This window comes from Gorilla gorilla, chromosome X (assembly GCF_029281585.2).
Source record: "Gorilla gorilla gorilla isolate KB3781 chromosome X, NHGRI_mGorGor1-v2.1_pri, whole genome shotgun sequence".
NCBI classification, from domain to species: domain Eukaryota; kingdom Metazoa; phylum Chordata; class Mammalia; order Primates; family Hominidae; genus Gorilla; species Gorilla gorilla.
In genome coordinates, this window is record NC_073247.2 from 115,780,533 (window position 1) to 115,791,024 (window position 10,492).

Consider the following 10,492-nt stretch of genomic DNA (forward strand, 5'->3'; position numbering starts at 1 on the left):
TCAGCAATCCTCCCGGCCTCAGAGGCAACTCGATGGTCCTGTTGCTTGGCAATCACAGTGGGTGTCTGTCGACATGCTCCCCGCCTCTCACCTGCCACGGAGCAGGTGCTCAACCCCGCCCACTCTCAACTAGGGCAAGCTCTGCGTTCCACGCATTCTTCCACTCCTGTTCTGCGACCACTCCAGTTCCGAAAAAGCTCGGTTGTACTACGAATCCTCTCTAAATCATACTCCTCATCTGTTTATTCCTTATTTCTTCCTCCAGGAGCCCACTTTCTCTTGAGAAAGCTGCAGATCCTCGTTCAGCATGGTGCATCAGGGTTCCCAAATACCTGATGTGTGAGGCTTCTTTGCCTTTTCATAGGTAGGGTGAGCACATAATTTCTTGTTGAATAAATATGGGGGCAGCTTTCAGAGTAAATGCAGCGCTATGAATCATCGGGCTGGGACAACAGGCAAAATCAGGACGCATGGCCACCCTTCTAGGGGAAAGATCTGGGGATAGAATAAGGACATCCTTTGGGGTTTGAAACACTAAAGTTCTTGGGTAATGAGACCAATTTACTTTTAATAGCATTTTTTTTTGTCTTCTCTTTGAAATTCTGGTGACTTTATTTCCTGGAGACAACTAGTGTGGCTAGGCTGCATTAACATGGGAAAATGACACAAGATCGTGAGAACGTCTGTTTGGGTCTTAGGACTCATGTGAGCTAGTGGGACCAGACTCGACTGCAAGAGTGATTGAGGGCACGGGTTTGGGAGTCAGAGGAGATCTGGGTTCAGACCTCAGCTGTGCCTCTTACTGGCTGTATTGCCTGCCCAAGTGGCTTGACTTCTCTGAATCTCAGTTTCCTCCTCTGTGGAATACAGATCTAGAAGGTGGTTGTCAAGATCCAGGGTGATGATGCAGATGGGGTGCCAGATACATAGTCTGCAACCAATGAATGTCGGCTGTACGTGGTTCCAATACCGAGATTTGTGTTCTCGGGCAATCACAGGTGGTGGGGGTGGGATCCAGTGCCAGACAGCTGTATGAACACGCTCTCCTGGCTACCTGGGCCCCATCTGTTTGCTTCGGGCTGACAGTGAGATAAGGGAGGATGACTTTTCCCTCCTGAGCCACATGTTAGTGAAGCGGTGGAGATAATTCTGCTCTGAGTCCTGACGGGAAGTTGCTGGGGAGCAACTTTACAGTGCTCCTGGCTTGGGGCACTACCCACTCGGGGCTTTGTGGAAGCTATTCCCCCTCACGGCCAAGGAACCTGGCTTCCCATACCACCTCCTTTCCTCCACCCACCGTCTCCCTATCTGAATCCTATTCACTTTTCATGTCTTGGCTCAAATCCTGACTCCCCTGTGAAGGTGTCCTGACCCTCCCAGCGTAGAGCCACTACTCCCTCCTTGAATCTCAGGATCTCCAACTGTGACATGGCCATACTATTTGCCACATCCCCACAGATGGATTGTGATGAGGAAGGAAAGAGAGAGTCGATGTAGCGTGCTAGGTGCAGTGTCTGGTGCAGGCCTGTGGTGAGTTCCCTGCCTCTTCCTCTTCCTCCCCTCTGACCCCCAGCATGCTGGCATGGCGGCCTTGATCACATGCTGCCTTCTCTTGATAATCCTTGGGGATCATTCCTGTGCTAGTTGTCCCTTCAGTTGCAATGTCACAGACCATGGGGCCACATCTCATCCTTCCTCACCTTCCAGCATCCAGTACTACAATAAACACCATCGTAACCATTTTTCATTGGGCATCTTAGGGTACCATGTGGCAGGCACTCGGCTGTGTAGGTAATGCACACAAGTGTAGTCCTCACTCATTCCCCTCCTAGCTCTCTTCCAGGATGTGCAGGCATTGATTCTCCTTTGAGTTATATCAGACAGAATGTGTCAACCGCTACCAAGGTCGCATCATGAGTAAGTAGCCCTGACAGGCATCAAGTACTATGCTGGATTAAGTTTCTAATGAATGCCTACGAAAAGGTGGTTGGCAGGAGGGACAGATGTAGAGCCCAGAGTACGAGTGCCTGCCCCGTGCTTTTACCCGGCAGAGGCAGGCCTGCTTGAGAGAAAGCTGTATGCAATAAAGACATAGGATTCAGCGGGTCCTCGAGCTTAGGAAAGGGGATATAGTCGCTCCAGGACAGGGGGACAAATGGAGAGGGGATGAGTCAAGCTAAACCTAAAGGCAACTGTCCCAGGGAATTCCACAGTGACTCCAGTATCCCCCAAAATAGTAGCTGATGACCCACCCACAGGCCATCCTCGAGATGAACTGTAGAACAAGCCCGGGTCAAGTGAGCCTCCTTGGAAGACATTTGTTAGCCTAGAAGATGTTGAATCCCTTGGGAGCCCACGTTGGGCATTTCACTCCCACAGATCCGTGGGTGAGAACGAGGCCACAAGATCACCCATGTGACCTATGATGCAATGAGGAGACAGGCTCCACTGTGCTTAAGTGTCCATTGCAAGTAGAAGCCAGAGGAACTGCACTCAGTGCTATTTATTCACCCTATGCCTAAGCTCATTGGGGAAGGTCCCAGACACCTTGTACTGGCATACTTGATGCCTTGGAGGGGCTGGCTGGAGGGCTGAGCTCAGCTGGGCCTCTGCACCTTTCCAAGGCCCCTCAGAGCATATCACTGTGGTGTCTCCAGCAGGAGAGGTGGGCTTCTTTCGTGGCAGCTCAGAGCTCTCAGACAGCCAGGCAGAGGCCATTCTAGTCCTCTGAAAGGTTACCTCTGGGACAGGCTAACGTCCACCATTCTCCATGTGTCAAAGCCATCACAGGCTTGTCGGGAGCCCAGAGGGAGGGGCAAACAGATGCGACCAATGGGCCAATGGGAAGAGCATTCAGGAATGAGCAGCCTTTCTGAGATGCAGCCTATTCAGCATACAATTCTTGAGGTGCTGCTGGGTGGTACACATGGAGCATGTGCATAAAAGAAGAGGTGCTTTACTCTCTGGGTCAAAGCGGTAGGCTCTCGAATGGTTTTAGGTTGGACCTATCACTATAGGGTGACCTCTCCCATTTAGTGGATCCTCCTTCTCCATGCCGCAGTGATTGCCCTTAAGTGGCATGGAGTTTCTAACCATTATAGATGCTCTTTCTCCCTTCTGGGGCCCTGGCCATACATAAACAGACACACAAAACAACATTAAGGAGAATATGGGAAATCAGTACTTGTTAATAGTAGCTTGACTAGAACCTGGTCTCAATATCTGAGCCTCCAGATTAGGGGCCCCCGAGTGTTCCGAATTCCCTCATCAACCTCCTCTTTCAGGGCTCCCCTAAAATGTGGCACTCCAATGACAATCCATCCCTCTCTATGGAGCCTACGACAGCACACACCTCAGCGTTCTAGAGAGGACAGGTTTCAGGCCACTGGAGGAATTTAGGGAGTGACTACAGGAGCGACCTTATCCCACACTGTTTGAACAAGCACTGTGGGCCAATGGCCATGGACTGAGCCAGTGGAAAGTGGGGCTTGGACTCCTCTGATTGGACGTTTCCATCATCCCAACAATGCGTTAGTTCCAAGTCATGAAGGTGGGTATTTCCAGAAATAAAACAATATAACCTGGAAAAGAACAGACAGAATCAGATACATTAGAAGTAGTTGGAGTAATAACTTCAGTTTCTAGGGAGCTTGGAGAGGTATTGATTCTTGAACTTTATGATGTACTTATGTCATTAAAAAAAATACATTTTGTGGATGGGTGATGCTAAGATATTTATTTATTCTTTTTATATAGTATATATATGTTACATATATGTATTTTACGTTATATATCTATTTTTATATATTTTTTTAGTTTTTTTTCTTACGATTGGGTCTCACTTTGTCACCCAGGCTGCAGAGCAATGACGCCATCTCGGCTCAGTGTAGCCTGGACAATCTGGGTTCAAGCGATTCTCCTACCTCAGCCCCATAAGAAGCTGAGACTGCAGGCATGTGTCACTGCGCCTGGCTAATTTGTGTGTGTGTGTGTGTGTGTGTGTGTGTGTGTGTGTGTGTGTGTGTATTTTTGTATTTTTGGTAGAGACAGGTTTCTCCATGTTGCCCTGGCTGATCTCGAATTCCTGAACTCAATTGATTCACCCGCCTTGGACTCCTGAAGTGGTAGGATTACAGGCACTGTGCCGGGCCCTAGACATTTAAATGATGTCCATAATATGGGTCCTGTTGTAAGGTTGGTTGGTTACGTTTGTCATATTAATACATCTGTTTTCTAGGTTGACGGTTATACTTTGTTACAGTAGCAGTAAAGCCCCTTCCTTTTAGGTTGTCCTTTCCGTAAACCTCACCATCAGATCACGAAGGCTCCCTAGGCGTCCTTTTTCCTCCTGCACCCACTGAAGTGAACAATCAGATGTCCTCACCTCCCCTTGGATCTTCAGCATCAAACCCCATTTCTCCTATCTCCTTCCTAAATTTCATTAGTGTCAGTCAACTTTGAGCTTCTGGGCTTCAAGTCTACAGCCCGCTTCTGATGCATTTTTGAATGTCGTATGGACAAACACTGGCATTTTGAAGCAGTAGCAATGAGCATGATAGAAATTAAGTGATGTGTAGAGAAATTATATATTTTTTTCCTCTGATGCGCAGAGTTCTGTTTTGGAAAGTGTGCACATGCCCACAGAGATCCTTTGTTTTCCAATAGTTTAAGACAAACTCAAGGCACCAACCAGAGGGATTGGCTTGCAGTTGAATTGTAGTAGTTTCTCCTAGTCTGCTTAGGAAAAAATGTTTTTCCAAGTCTTTTCATGATGTTCGTTTACTTCTCCAGAATAAAAATTAGTAATGAATTTTCTGAGGTGGCTCTTTGTCCTAAATTTTCACCCTCATGATCCAAAGAAGAGTCCTGAAGGTATCATTTCCCACCAGAATTCTTGTGATTTAGGCCTTGAAAACACAGACATTTATTCCCACTCCTCAATCTAGCATTGTGCCCTTCTTGCCTGGGCTACTCAGGGATGCTTCCACTAGTATCCTCCCTTACCCCCATTCATTTACTTGAGGTCACAGGGGTCTACCAAAGTTAAAGAAACTTTGTGTTTTATCTCTCCTGGAGGGTTGTAAGCTCCTTCTGATGGGCTACAGAAAAGCGTTCATTTTTGGACACTATCCAACATTGGTCACATGGTTTCGCTGAAAGTGATGACCCTTATAGGTTTGTACCTGCTACTGAATGGTGGAGTTTACAAGTTATCATAAAAGTGCAAATAGAACACTTAACAAAATTAGCCAAATCTAGCACTTTAAAGCAAATAGTCATACATTTCTGAGGATTGAAATCACAGAGTATCTTCTCTCCCTTTTGAGCTGGAAAAGGACAAATATATATATATATATGTATATGTATATGCATATATATTATATATACAATACAATTACTCAACTTTCAAGTAGACTTTTAAAAACATGGGTAGGGATCACCTTATTTCCCTTCATCAGTCAGCAGTGTTCTCTTAACATACTGGAAGAGGCTGGAGATATCCACATCTACAACTCAGGATTCCTATGTTCTGTTTGTCCAGTTGTGCTCCCCGCTGCCTCTGCCACACCAAATACGTGAGTTTGACTCCTAACCTCTCATCTCTATTCTACTTAAAGATGGTTTCTTTACTGGGATACTCAAGTTAAATTACACTCATTAGGAGATATCACCACTGATTTCACAGAAATACAAACTACCGTCAGAGAATACTATAAACACTTCTATGCAGGTAAACTAGAAAATCTAGAAGAAATGGATAAATTCCTGGACACATATACCCTCCCAAGTCTAAACCAGGAAGAACTCGAATCCCTGCCTCTGCCGGGTAAAAGTCATGGGGCAGGCACTTGTATTCTGGGCTCTACGTCTGTCCTTCCTGCCAACCACCCATTCTCAGGCACTCACTAGAAACTTAATCTAGCATAGGACTTTATGTCTGTCTAGGCCACTTACTCATGAAGCGACCTTGGTAGCGGTTGACACAATTTGTCTAATATAATTCAAAGGAGAATCAATGCCTGCACATCCTAGAAGAGGGCTAGGAGGGGAAAGAGTGAGGACTACACTTATGTGCATTACATACATAGCCGAGTGCCTGCCACATGTTACCCTAAGCTGCCCAATGAAAAATGGTTATGATGGCTTTTATTGTAGTGCTGGATGCTGGAAGGTGAGAAAGGATGAGATGTGGCCCCCATGGTCTGTGACATTGCAACTGAGGGGACAACTAGCACAGGAATGATCCCCAATGACTATCAAGAGAAGGCAGCATGTGATCAAGGCCGCCATGCCTGCATGCTGGGGGTTCGGAGGGGAGGAAGAAGCGTAGGCAGGGAACTCACCACAGGCCCGCACCAGACACTGCACTTAGCATGCTATATCGACTCTCTCTTTCCTTCCTCATCACAATCCGTCTGTGGGGATGTGGCAAACAAGTATGCCCATGTCACAGTTGGAGATCCGGAGACTCATGAAATGAGCAGTGGCTCTAGGCTGGGAGGGTCAGGACATCTTCACAGGGGAGGCAGGATTTGAAGTAAGGCATGAAAAGTGAATAAAATTCAGATAGGGAGACGGTGGGTGGGGGCAAGGAGGTGGTATGGGAAGCCAGGTTCCGTGGCAGTGAGTGGAAATAGCTTGCCACAAAGCCCCGAGTGGGTAGTGCCCCAAGCCAGGAGCACTGTAAAGTTGCTCCCCAGCAACTTCCCGTCAGGACTCAGAGCAGCATTATCTCTACCGCTTCACTAACATGTGGCTCAGGACGGGAAAGTCGTTGTCCCTTATCTCACTGTCAGCTGGAAGCAAACAGATGGGGCCCAGGTAGCCAGGAGAGCGTGTTCATACAGCTGTCTGGCACTGGATCCCACCCCCACCACCTGCCATTGCCTGAGGGCACAAATCTTGGAATTGGGACCAGGTACAGCCGGCATTCATTGGTTGCTGACTATGTATCTGGCACCCTGTCTGCATCATCACCCTGGATCTTCACAACCACCTTCTAGACCCCTATTCCACAGAGGAGGAAACTGAGGTTCAGAGAGGTCAAGCCACTTGCCAATCGCAGTACAGCTAGTAAGAGATACAGCTGGGGTCTCAGCCCAGGTCTCCTCTGACTCCCAAACCGATGCCCTCAATCACTCTTTCTGTCGAGTCCGGTCCCACTAGCTTACATGAGTCCTAAGACCCAAACAGACGTTCTCACGGTGTTATGTCGCTTTCCCATGTTAATGCAGCCTAGCCACACCAGTTGTCTCCAGAAAACAAAAGCACCAGAATGTCAAAGAGAAGAAATCATGAAAAAGATGCTATTAAAAGTAAATCAGTCTCATTGCCCACGAACTTTTTTGTCCCAAAACACAAGGGACGTTCTTATTCTATTGCCAGATCTTTCCCCAGAAGGGTAGCCACACATCCTGATTTTGCCTGTTGTGCCAGCCCAATGATTCATAGTTCCCCATTGCCTCCAAACGCTGCCCTCACATATATTCGACAGGAAATTGCTTGCTCACCCTACCTATGAAAAGGCAAAGAAGCCTCACACATCAGGTCTTTGGCAACCCTGACACACCATGTTGAGCGAGGATCCTCAGCTCTTCCAAGAGAGAGTGGGCTCCTGGAGGAAGAAATAAGGAATAAACAGATGAGGAATATGATTTAGAGAGGATCCTAGTACAACCCAACTTGTTTGGAACTGGAGTAGTCAGAGAACAAGGGTGGAAGAATGCGTGGAACGCAGACCTTGCTCTAGTTGAGAGCTGGCAGGGTTGAGCACTTGCTCTGCGGCAGGTGAGTGTTAGGGAGCAGGTCGACCGACACCCACAGTGATTGCCAAGCAACGGGACCATCGAATCGCCTCCAAGGCCAGGAGGCTTGCTGATAGGCTCCCTGCGTGGCACTTCATTCAGTCAGATGTGGAGATGCTGGCCCGTGACATAAGCCATGGGGTGACTACAAAAGGCCATCCTGCCGGTGGTCAGCCATCATTGTCCGTTCCTCACATCCACTGGCAGTTGCCTCCGAGATGGCTGAGCCTTCCTCTGAGACAACCTCCAATGAATGCCTGAACATGAAGGATCCCACAGCGGCCGAGGCCACCATGGCCCACAAGCAGCAGAAGACAAGCAGCTGATATTTCTGGGTTTTCACCTTTTCTTGTTTGTTTTGTTTTCGTTAAAGTAAAGGTACCTTTTCAGGTAAGTTTCACCAAGACTATGACACAACCAAGGATGCATGAGGTGTCTCCAAAGAGGAGGAAAATAGATTTCACAAGGTGGAGTGGCCTTTGTTGTTATTCCCACATGGGGCAGTTTGAGCAGACACAGGAGGTTATCTTTGTTTTGGTTAGATTTTTTGCTCTTCACTTTTGTCAAGCCAAGTTCTAAGGCTAACTGTCACACCATGATGTGTCTTTTTATATGTTTAACCTTTTTATCAATTGGTTAGAATGAGAAATCTCTAAAATCCTTTTAATATAATTTAGCGTGTTAATTTAGAGGATCAATCTATTGGTTATTGACAATTAGAATTCTCAATATTGTACTGAAGTGCAATAGCGACTGGATGCCATATCCTCTTCAGAGAAGAAGCAATTCCAAAGTTTCCTCTTGTTCCCAGACATAGGCTAAGATAACAAATGACTCGGGGGATTGCAGTTTGCCAGCACACGCTGGGTAGACCAGCGGTCCCCAACCTTTTTGACACCAGTGACTAGTTTCAGGGAAGACAATTTTTTCCATGGAATGGCATTGGGGGTGATGGTTTTGGGATGACTCAAGTGCATTACACTTATTGTACACTTTATTTCTATTATTATTATATTTTAATGTGTAATGAAATAATTTTACGACTCACCATATTGTAGAATCAGTGGTAACCCTGAGCTTGTTTTCCTGCCACTAGACGGTCCGATATGGGGGTGATGGGGGACAGTGACAGATCATCAGTCATTAGATTTCCATAAGGAGTCTGCAGCCTAAGATCCCTCAGTCCCCAATATATATATTAGAATTCTGACCCCTCATCTCTCTCCTACTTGAAGTAGGTCCTTAACTGGGGTACTCAAGTTAAATTACATTCATTAAGGTGCGCTCTAACCAAAATGACTAGAATGCATTCTGCATACCATAAGGGGAAATTCAGATACAGAGACATGCGTCCAGGGAAGAAAACGTGAAGTGGCATGGGGAGAAATGGGCCACTTACAAGCCAAGGAAAGATCCCTGGAAGAGATCCTTCCCTCTTACTACTCAGAAGGAACCAACACAGCTGGCACTTTGATATGGACTTCCAACCTGCCGAACTGTGAACAATAAATTTCTGCTGTTTATGCCATCAGATCTGTGGTACTTTTTCAGAATAGCCTTAGCAAACTACTAGAGACTCTGTTGCCAAGCAGTGGGATGATGCGATAAGGAACCTCCAAAGATTGGACGAGGCCTTGGAACTAGGTAATGCATACAGGCTGGAAGTGTTTTGACATGCATGAAACAAGAAGCCTAGAGTGACTTTAGGAAACAGCGGAGGGAAATATGAACACCAAATGCAATTGAAACGAGGGCTAAGAAGAATTATTTGCTGTAGAGAAAGGATCTCTGACTTAGAGAATACATGTATCATGATCACCGAAATGTTGCTAGAACTATGTGTGTTAAAGGTGCTTGTGGCGTGTTTGCAGACGGAGACTACGAAGAGGTTATTGGAAGCATGAGGAAAGGCCATCCTAGTTTTACAGTGGCAAAGATTTGGGCTGTATTGTGTTCTTAGTGTCTTTGAGGAAAGCAGAATTTGTAAGTGATGAACTTGCACATGTAGCTGATTTCTAGTTTTGGAGCTCAGGGCACAATACCAAAAAATGGGGGCTTCAGAAGTATTCTCAGATAAAAAAGATTTTCTCTGACATTCTTGGTCCTCCTGTCTCTCAGTCCCATTCAACCTCAGGGGCTAAACACAGAAACCAGACTCCTTCTTCCCGAAGGTGGGTTCTAGAAACCAGAAGCTCTTTTTTATAAAGATAGTCACAAAACCAAGAAATGATATTGTAATATCTTCCACATTTTCATGTAAAAACTGTCCATGAAGAAATGATCTAACCTATCTTCTCTGAATGGAAGTCAGAAGACCCCCATTCCAGAGAGGGTCCTGCCCCGTATCCGGGAGGAAGGACTGTGTGCTCAGATAGGCCAAACAGAGTCTAGACACACAGGCCTTGCCAGGTTTCCCCCACTCAGCCTATTCGCATTAGATCATAGTCTTTTTGTCCCATCATATTTCTACACAGATGTCCATATTCCTTTAAGCCAAGGCATAAAAATGGATAATAATTTCCCATGTATCTTTGGCTATTAACACTAAAGACTCCCAGGGATACACATTGTATAAGTTGGTATGCCTTATGTCCTATGGATCTGCCTTTTGTGACTTGAGTTTTCAGTGAAACTTAAGAGGACAAGGGGGGAATCTTGGCCACTACACTGACAAACTAAGAAAAGTA